Source organism: Saccostrea echinata, unplaced genomic scaffold, assembly GCF_033153115.1.
Source record: "Saccostrea echinata isolate AGI-Se365-2 ecotype Australia unplaced genomic scaffold, CSIRO_AGI_Sech_v1 ptg000051l, whole genome shotgun sequence".
Taxonomy (NCBI): Eukaryota; Metazoa; Mollusca; class Bivalvia; order Ostreida; family Ostreidae; genus Saccostrea; species Saccostrea echinata.
In genome coordinates this window covers 6,762,229-6,773,350 of record NW_026889800.1, presented here as the reverse complement: position 1 = coordinate 6,773,350, position 11,122 = coordinate 6,762,229, and the positions used below count along the sequence as shown (strand labels likewise).

The 11,122-nt window shown below is 33.0% G+C and overlaps 1 pseudogene; it reads right to left on the bottom strand.

The window, feature by feature from the left end:
- Nucleotides 1-2,514: 2,514 nt before the first annotated feature.
- LOC133203765 (short-chain collagen C4-like) lies at nt 2,515-7,421 on the bottom strand (annotated as a pseudogene).
- Nucleotides 7,422-11,122: the final 3,701 nt, after the last annotated feature.

Genomic DNA, 11,122 nt, shown 5'->3' with positions numbered 1-11,122 from the left:
GTAAAATGTATGCATTAAGTCATGAAAGGGAGTATGCATAAAGAGAATATTTATCTCCTTATATTATGGGAATACTTTAATCAATGAAGAGAAAGGTTCAAAATGTCCCCATAATATGTGGGGGAGGGAGTGGGGGGGGGGCTCACATTTTTCTTTTTAAAAATAATCTTTTTATAATTTTGATATATAAGTTTTGATTTGCATTGGAAACTCTCCCGCACTTTTTGTTGCGGAAAAATAAAACATTTAAAAGAAATCAAAATGTACCGAAAAGTAAGACACCCTCCCCCACTCGAAATAGGATTTTACAATGTGGTGCACAGGTTGTTATTTTTATTTTATCATTCCTTTAATTCTTTTTTTGCTTGTCAACTCTTTTTGGAGGTTTCTCCCTAAAAAAACTGTTGCTACGGGCTTGAATTTAAGTGCCAGCGGTGTGACCTAGAACCCCCCCCCCCACCTCCTTTCAAAAACTGCTGGAACCGACCCTGTACTGGAGCACTAGAGGGACTTGGCACTAGAGGGTCTCGAGTTATCTAAAGCAATGCTAGGTTATCGAATAACTCGATCAATTTAAAAACACAATAAGATTAATTTTGTGTGTAATTACCTGCAAACGTAACTTCTCGGCAAAACAGCGTGTTTTTCCGAACTCGCCAGAAAGGTCTGAGAAGATGCGATTGACAATCTCATCGCACGTGTATAGACCTAGGCCAATTGGTCTTGCAAGCACAGGTGTGTGCACTAGTGCTAGTGACGCTTAGTATGGTGACAGTATTTGCTACGGACATGAAGAACTATACACCAGTTTCATAACATGTGCAGTTTTTTCTAGTGATTTAAAGTCGAATATCTTGGATATGGGGTAACCCATATCTATTCTTGTCACAACGACTGTCAATGCATCCATGGATGAGTTTATTGGTTACTCTGAAAGGTGGCACATTGATCTTCCTACGTTGAGTGATTCTACTTTCATAGCAAAATTGTTAAATTTTATCCCCGGTTGTATGGCCTATAGTTTTCTCTTTAAAAAAGATGGGCTCTTTCGATACATGTAACCCATAACGGCTAGATTTGACATTTGTACTAGATTTATAAGGAATATATTCTATCATTGGGAAGATAGATGGTACAAGTGTAGCACAGATCTGTAGTACGCAGAATTTTTTTTTTGTGTTTCTCCCTCTCCCCTACATGGAAAAACCTTGCTACAGGCCTTCATCAAGCTATATTTGGATTGCTGGCTATCAAATTATTTTGCGAACCTTAATGCACAAAACTAATGCCGGTAAACATGGTAAAAACTATCTTTTAAAACCTAGTAACTGAATTAAGTTTTTAATTCAACATGTTAAAGCTGTTAAGATATCTATACAAGTTCTTCCTACTTATTTAAAATGCATTGAGAAATTGAGAGCGAGTACAACCTATAATTAAAATGCTGACTGACGTTTTCCATACTGTTAGCCATTATTTACACACTGAAATTTCTACTGATTTTTTTCGTTTACCTGATCATGACAAGGAGCACATGGCGGGTGTGACCAGTCTACAGTGCATGTTTACTCCTTCATGACACCTGATCCCGCCTCTGATATTTTTGGAGGTCCGCATTTGCTCTCCGGCCGATTTGCATTGTAAAAATGGACTTTGAGCTTGAATACTGTTCGTTATCTCCCTATTTCATGTGGTATTACTCCATTACTCCGCTGTCACCTGCATATGGTTTAACAACTTACAGCTTGATGAATACTTAAGAGCAAGATTAATTTTTAAACCGAGGCAGGCTTCCAACAGATGGGTCGTATTTTTGATAACGTGTTTCAAACCAAATGTTAGGTCTATGTTTTTATAATGAATTTGACTGCGGAATTTTCCGGCTACCTGATCAATACATAGGGCTCACGGTGGGTGTGACCGGTCAAAGTGGGATGCTTACCTCTCCTAGGCACCTGATCCCACCTTTAGAATACCCAAGGGTCCGTGTCTTATGCTCTCAGGTCGAGTGCAACAATATTGAAGTGCCATTTCTACCATTATTTACAAGTGGGAATGTTTGCACATGCTCTGTTTTGTCCCTTTATGAATCTGTAATCACCTGCTGCAGTCAAAAACATTGCTTTAACAAATATCGACGTTCTTGGCTTGTGAATTTTGAGTGTTAAAGTCATATAAAATAGATAACAAATAATGTGTGACCTCGGTTAAATGCACAGTTCAGCGGCAAATTTAAGGAAGTGGAACATCCTCAAAAGACGTCATTTGCCACCAGGTAGAAAATGAAAATAGTATTCAAATATATGCATAAATCAGTTGATAAATATGGGCTTAATTGAAGAATATATTCTTAATTTATCAGAAATCTGGGTTTCATTCAGTATCTACTTAATTACCTAGCACTGGTAGTCTATGGATACTTAGCTCCCTGAGCATTGAATGTAAAACAAAAATGCCACAGAGTTCATGAATTTATTTCATATTATACTAGAATCAATTTACAGACGTTCTGCTCCATGTGTTTATTTTGTACATACAACACATGTGAGGTACATATTGTTCTGGTATGGGGGACATGCCAGTGCTCCACACACCGCTTTGACAGGGTAGAACGTTTTCCCATTGTCATTACGTTGTCCTTCTGTAAGAACATCAGGGTGTTCATCCAGACAGATGTACTGTGTGGCAGCTCGTAAATTATAATATCCTGCTGCCAGGTATCCATGATATTGTTCTGTCCATCCTTTGTAGCAGCTGTTCTTTCCTGGTATCATCAACACACTGGATTGAGTGTTTCTTCTACAAACCACGCAAGGCAGGTCATCCCCATTATGATGGCCAAAATCATCGGAGTCGTATTCTGCTCCATACATGAAAGCATAACAGGAAGTGAATTTGTTGGTCAGGGATGGATCCCTTGGTAGGCAAACAAACTCAGCCGCAGCACCAGGATGAGTATACCAAGAGCCACCACCAAATCCTAAACAATATATGATTGATTATTATTGTTTAACGCCGAGTAGGCAATATTTCAGCCACATTTCGGCGACTAAACAATATACATTTAATAATATGTACTGTAAAAGTGGCATACATTGTGATGGTTTTAATTTACTATGTTCGCGATCAAAGATTATTTCGCGAACATTAATCCATCGTAGACATTGCCAACATATCAATGTAGTATTCAATAATCAAAAACGTGCCATACGCATCCTATATTCCGTAACATTGAATAATTGAAAATCATTCGTAGGAAATGCAAGGTTAATTATGACTGCGGGTAACAGTCAGTTACAAGCTACACTTTTTATAATAAATAATCTATCATAACTTTCTTTGTTTTTATAAACATAATTTTTAAAATTACAATGTAATTATCAAATTATTTAACAATGACAAATTCAGTGAAATAAGCCTTAGTGTGAAATGTATCAAAATAGAAAATCGTGAATATTAAACTTGTGATATAAATACTTGTAAATTACTTTTTCTCGACTGGCATGAATGTTGGTAATGGATATGTATTTTATATATGTGTAAATTTGCTTGTCTGTCTGTCTGTTTTTTTTTTTTTTTTTTTCGAGACAGTGTCAGAGTAATTTGTTAAATATGACTATTGTATGAAGAAGAAGTAAACTTTTGAATGTTTATGTTTAATTTGAAGTACTTGATTACATTTTGTCAGTTCTTTTGTATTTGATTATTCGTGTGAACTCAACAATTGCATGTAGTCTTAGGAATGTTTTGGTACATATTTTCATTTGTTCCTATTACAATTTTAGATGGTTGATCAAGATTTACTTGATCAATGAAATACATTTTCAACATATATGGTGTTTATGTTGTGTGGAGGTAAAGGAAGGAGGAGGTAAAAAGACGTTTATAGTATTATTTAACATAACATTAGATATCAGATACATGTAAGTATACTTCCAAAATTTGACAGAAAATCCGAATATTTTCACAAAGCAATTGCAAAGGAATGGAGTGAGAAGAAGATAAAGAATATTGTACTAAGTTCTCCTTACATACTCGAATAAACCAGTTCTGTTTCTTTATCTGAAGGACAGTCCTTTCTCCCTCATCGTACAAACACTCCACAAGCTTAAAAATATATATGTTAATATATGACAACAATTTTTTTCTTCAAAAGTATCAATATAAATCTTTCCAATGTAATCTAAGTAAAAGTATAATTTAGTTTATTTATTTTTTGCATAGTGTTGATTAAAATACATTAAAGAATTACTTAGAAAACCCATGCTGCTAAATATTGCATGTTGTGTTCACAAAGGATGATGCATAAAGTTATAAGATTTTCTAATATATTGTTACAAATTTGAATTCGAAAAAAATCTGGAAAATGATATATCCTTATACATGTACTCGTAATACCCTTGAGTAAGTGTTTTGATTATTGTTAATTAAACGTTGCCTAAACTCAAAACAAGTTTGCATAGGCGTGTTATTTAATATACAATTAATTACCCCTTATGAGTTCAACATGATGAAACGAGTGGGCCAGGTCGAGGGTCCTTATTTTACCATGTTGACCTCATAAGGGGTTATCAATTGTTTTATTATACCGATATAAGTTAAAACAATTTTTGTGGGCATAATTATTATAATAATCAAATTGTGTAGACCTACGAACTGTTATTAACAGTGTTCCATCGGGATCGGGATCGGGATTCCCTTGTGAAGTTGTTTAATTTCGCCTGCAAGTCCTTGAAGTTTTTGCACCGCCGATTTATCGATCAAAACACTCTGTGATTGCCAGTAACATGCATTTTTATAAATTCACAAATACCATTCCAGAGTACAATGACAATCTGGTGAAGACTTTTACTGTATAAAAGAGCCGAGTCTGCATTCGTTGAATTTGACATTGTAACGAAAGTTTCAATGAGAACGATAAATTTTATGGCGCATCTAAGGGCTAATCGTATTCCGCATCATAAAAAGACTGCACATATTTTTATAACGGCATATTTCATAATGAACAATCATTAGTGTTTGTGTAAGTTTTTAAGATGTCATTTTTAGCGGTCATTATTTATAATGACAGGGTCATTATACCCCAGTGCAATGATTCCTAGGTCATTATTGCTGTAAACGGTACTTTTTGGAGTCATTATTAACTTTAAAAGCCTTCTAACAAGCCAATCAAATTTGAATATTCTTAATAGAGGTATTATATATATATATATACACCAGAAAACCCTCAAATTAATCTAAGCGGCTACTGTTGTTTACATGATTTAAATGGAATTATTCAGAAAGAATTAAGACATGATATATACTTTTAATAAATATGTACTATAAATAAGGAAATAAAGCTACAAATAAAATGATTATATGATTAAAAATTGTATATATGAAATATATGTGTATTAAATTAAAAACATAACAAAAACTTAACAAAAGTGTGTGCATTTACATTGCATACAACATCTGGAATGGGCGATGTTGTGAATTTATTTTGTGTTTGATGATACCACTTTGAAATTTTTTCCAATATTGCAAAAGATGAATGACAAGCTTACACAGGACAATGAGAAGGACATCACTTGGTTCAAAATGATCACTTTAACAAGCAACTCAGCAGACCTTCATAAAGTAAATGGGAGGACATATATGTACAAGCCATCTCAATACACCCACAACTGGCTTTACTCAATGCGGCCCATCTTAATAGGAATATATCATAGTAAGGTAACCTTAACTATATTATTTGATTGAATATTACCAGAGATCTGAAGGAAAGAGGAGTAGTAATCCTTACAAGTTGACTGAACTGCTGCTGTTGTTGTTTTGAGACGGAGATGCATTTCTGAGAACCCAAGTGCCGCATCAGTATTTAGCATTATAGGTAAGACCACGACCAGTCTCTTTCAATCCTTTTAAAACTTACATCGCTTAACATATGAAGTGGTTTCAGATGCACAAGCTGAAAAGAAGACATATCCTTCACAGTTCAACATCAATAACAAAGTAAAAGCTGTGTACAGAATCAAATCATCAAACTTATCTTCAGTGACCTGACGACGGTGTTTGACATCAATGTCAGTAGAGAGTATCTGAGGGATTCCATTCAAAGAATTCGATGTCCTTCAAACTTTGTGAACATTATATTCCTTGTTGGTGAATCTCAAAGTAAATTGTGTTTGTTTACAATGGAATGTATTTAAGCAAGAAACCTTTCTATGCTGAATTTCTGCTTGTCACGTCAGTTATTTCCACTCTCTTAGAACTATGCTATTATCACTGCATTATACTTGGTTAAAGATATGTTAGACTCATGGAGTTATTTCCTCTTGCAGACTTCTGCGAAGAGCCTCAAACATTTACATATTTTTTAATTATGGAAAAGAAGTTTCAACTTGCACCTGAAATACTTTTTTCAGCACACTGGATAGCAATTAAGAATACACACTTAAAATAATGTTGACAGCTTCAAATACATGGCAGGTTTTGTTTGATCTTTAAACAGATTTATGAGAGCAAGTATTATTTAAGACCTTTTGACGTACCACTATAGCTGTCTTTTCAGGAAAAAAATATTTCATGATGGAAAGTGAGAGAATCTCAAACACTGTAGAGCCATGCTAATCAAAGATGTCACCAGTCAAAAATCACACATGAAGGCCCTGAATCTGCAAGGACAACACAGATTGCCAATTCAAATGATGTTATTCTTAGAGATAGGGAAAGGTAAAGTTGGGAAGAAAAAGAGGACTATTCACCTCAGTAATTAGTAGCTTTTGGTAGCTTAATGTCAGAGTTGGACTTTTGATTATGCACACGGTGGAGACGATAGCTTTCGAATAGATGTGTCTTTAGAACCTGTGCCCATCAATTTTGTCCACAAAAAAGAACCCTAAACTACTGTTGGTTTTCCGCATGCCCAGGTAGGGGATCCCAGAGCTGCTTCTCTTCAATTTCCTGTATAACAGACTTTTTTTATCGAGCACATTGGACTTTCAAGATAAACTCATGTCCTTTATGAAATTAATTCTAGATTTTCATGTGAATTCTAAGAGATAAATATAATAGATATCTGATATATTGAATTACCGTAAGATGTCGGAGGGGCAGAGTATCAAATTTCACATTCAGTTCAGCTGTTCTCGCCACAAGATCTGAATACTTTTTAAATACATCGGAATTCTTCTTAGATATATTGGAATACTTCATCGACATATCGCAATACTTCGTTGACATATCTGAGTACTTCGTAGACATATCGGAGTACTTCGTAGATAAATCAAAATACTTCAATAACATGTCCTGATATTTCCCTTCTAGGTCATGAATTTGAGACGATAGCACGTCTGAATCATTCACCGAATCCTCTCCTCAGCTTGTCCAAGTACTATCTGTAAGAAGATAACAGACATATAAAAAGCGACCATCATTTTGCTTATCATGAACACAAGTTTTTTTTCAAATCAGTTGGATTAGAGAAATCGATGAATTTTATTATACAGTTGGTGTCAGCTTGAGTGTGGGTTACTTGCACTTCTGAAAAAAATGCCCAAGTTCGGTATCAAATGAAGCAATAATGAATATTTTTGAAATACACAGTAATTACACGAATGTGTTGAATTAACGATCGAAGTATATAATATTGGTCAGAAAAATAACTTTGTTTGTAAATTTATTAGAGATTTGATATACAATTCTTAACAATCCTTTTTAACAAGTTTACAACTAATTGGCATTTAGGTTAAGCTGCTCATTTCATTTAGGGATATTACTGCTGCAGCGGACAAACTTTGCTGGTAGATTAAAATACCTGTTCTGTACTAAAAAAGATTGATTGTAAGCCTTTTTGGCGAAGAAAGTGAATTCTTGAATATATGCACAATAAAGAAAACAGGTAATAGTAGTCAGTTCATGGGGGGGGGGGGGGGGAGTTACTTCCGAAATAACGATAACGTACGTGTATTTCTCAAGAAGGAAAACTTTTGCCATTTAAAGAGTCCAAAAACAAATTTTCTTATCTCCCACACAGAAGGGTTACATTGCTATTTTTTCAATATTATTCATTTAAAAAAAATAATTGTGTAAAATGTAAAAATGGACTCTTCAAATTGTTCCCAGAAACTTTACAGTAACAAAACTTCATAATATTTCTAAAACTTTTCAAAAATTGAATTGAACAGTAAAGTTACATTTTCCCATTCTTCACCAAATTATATGGCTTGGCCAAACATAGTTGTTAACGTAAACAGATATCACTTCTTAAGTGAGAATGGTCTCTTTATATGCAAAAAATATTCAAATTTTCGAAGAAAAAAATTGTTTGTGGTATTTATTCTTAATTAATTGAAGTTTGATACAACAGCGAGCACAAGGGCAGTTATATAAGCTGTACCATTGTGTACACATCATTCAAAATCTTTTAGATTGTGTTTGTATCAATTCCTTTACTAATGTATATAATTTTTAATTAGAATTAAGACTACGTGTAACAATAAAAAAAAAAGAATTCGGAGCTGGCTATCATTTGCACCTTACAATCCCTTCAAATGATTACTTAAAAAGAAAAAAAAACTTCATTCATAACAGTTTGAATCATTTCATGTCGAGTATATAATATATCACCGTTATATAAAATAAAATAGTTAACTATCCTTTACTATTGGCACAACTACATTTTGACTGTTTTTACATTTTTGTGAAAATCCATTCAGTCGCATATAAAGTACCGAAACTGCGTGAGACACTAAGGTAAATAAAATGTTTATCATTGTATTTGAAAGTTCGAAAGACTTTGTCAGGTTAAATTAGTTGATAGAATGGTTCACGGTAGTGAATTAAAGTATCAAAACTTGTGCTATAGAGAATAAAAATTAAATTGTTGCAGCTATGAAATTCAGAATGTTTTATTTTAATATCAAAGAGCTTTTTTGCATCATAATACGTTAATACATTTATGCTCAAATATATTTTATATCCAAACTAACCTTCAAAGATATGGAATAATGGTGATTTATTATATTGATCTTCGAAAATGTTTCACAGTAAAACTCCATTCTTAATACTTCAATCTTGCATAGAAAATGTAAGTGCCAATGATATATATTAGTTTCATAGTTCTTAAAGGTATTAACTAAAGTAAACTTTATATATAATTAAATCTTGTAAGGAAATGAAAAAAAAAACCCAATAACCTGTATAACATGTATAAAAACTAGAATATGTACCCATTTTCTAAGAATATGGATAATTGCAAGGGTGGAGTACAACTGTTCCTTTTGAGTCGAAAAACTGGTAAATATCAATATTTTTTTTTCCGATATAATATGTATATTAGAGAAATTCCTGTCTTAAAAGCCTTTATATCCTTTTAAAGAATTGCTTAAGAGCTTGATTTTTAAAATTATTTAGAATTCCTCGGAGAAGTAGAAATTGAAATTCAATCACAAATGGGATTCACCCCCCAATAACACAATGATATCTATATCAGATTGGATCTGTTTCTGAAGGCTAAAGTATCCAATTAATAGAATGAAATAAGGCATGTCATAAAATGCACGACTTGTGGGTATAATATAAAACCAATCAATGGGTTCAAAATCTTGTATTGGAGAACTGGAAGACAGAAATTGAAACAAAGAATTCTACATCACTACACAACTTATATTCCAACATCTGAAATCTGCATCAGCATCTGATCCCACTACTGTTAACAGAGGTTGCCTCTGCTCTCAATTTGTCTTGTTTGAAATAGACTTCTGAGCATAATCAATGTTCGTTATATTCACATTTTGATACATATTTTGAAAAGTCCCTTTTTCATTAAAAATTCTTATATTTTAACCTTAAGAAAAAATAATATAATGAAGTAAATAAAAAATTCAGATTGTTTACGTAATGCAGACAAAGAAAAAAAAAACCTTCTTTACATAAATCAATTTATTGCTAATTCGGTATAAAATAAAATCAGTAAACTATAGAAAAAAAATCATTTTAAATACAAAAATATTTGAAATACTTTATCCATCTACCATAATGGTTACAAAAATGAAGCATTTTCGGTTAAATTAAAATCAGTTTTATAGCAGGTTTAGTACCGTAATGTGTAATTATCTTTGTCTGGCCTCATTTACCGTATATAATGTACAGATTTGCAGGATTCGTCCTTTAAAGGGTTGAAAGAAAATAGTCACAATTTTTAAACAAAAACATGGACACAGATGATATTTTTTTCGTTCAAAGCAGTTTCTTATTCTGAAATGCTTTTGCATACTATAGTACCTTTTTAAGGAGAATGTCTCACGGTTGGTGTGGCCGGTCGACTGGGGATGCTTATTTCCCAATGATACCTGATCCCACCTCCTATGTAAGAAGTGTTTGCTCTGCTCTCTATTTACATCTTCTGGATTAAAAGCTCTATTCAGTGTTTGCTTTATAATGGACGATCTTATTATTAAGGTTATCAAAGATCCTATGTAGATGTGCTCTACTAATACAGACGTTTATATAAATCAACAATTATCACACTGGTATATTAGTAAGTTATTTCTTTTGCACAATGATTAAATATGTGAAGTTTTCTTTATTTTCCAATTTTATACACATGTATAAAGTAAGATTCACAGAGATTCGTCTTCAAAGAAGCTTAATGTCATTCCAAGCATTTATTAAAACAAATCAATTTGATCATTTGAAACGATTTAGTCCAAACTGAAATAAAACATCGGTATTTCTAAATATGATAACATACTCTTTATTTTTGCTTTTCCTATTTCAAAATGTAATCAAAATTAAAACTTTTTAACTTTTTTTGTTTAAAGTGTTTTGAAATATTCCCTTCCTCTTGAAATAGTAAGCAGGACACAACTTATGTAAATTTAAAAATAATTTCATTTGTCGGATAGGTATACAAATCAAAGATTGAGTAAAACTGTATGTTCCTTCCTAGATCGGAAAAGGGTTAAATATGACGATGTTGAATTTGCCATGAACATTCCCTAAGAATGCCAATGTCTTGCTGGTTTCCTTACATCAAAGCGATAGCACGGCACTTCTTTATTCCTCTGACAGTATATCAGGAGATTCAGAGTAGGATTTGTCAGACATGCTACTCACTCCAATACGTAATTAATGG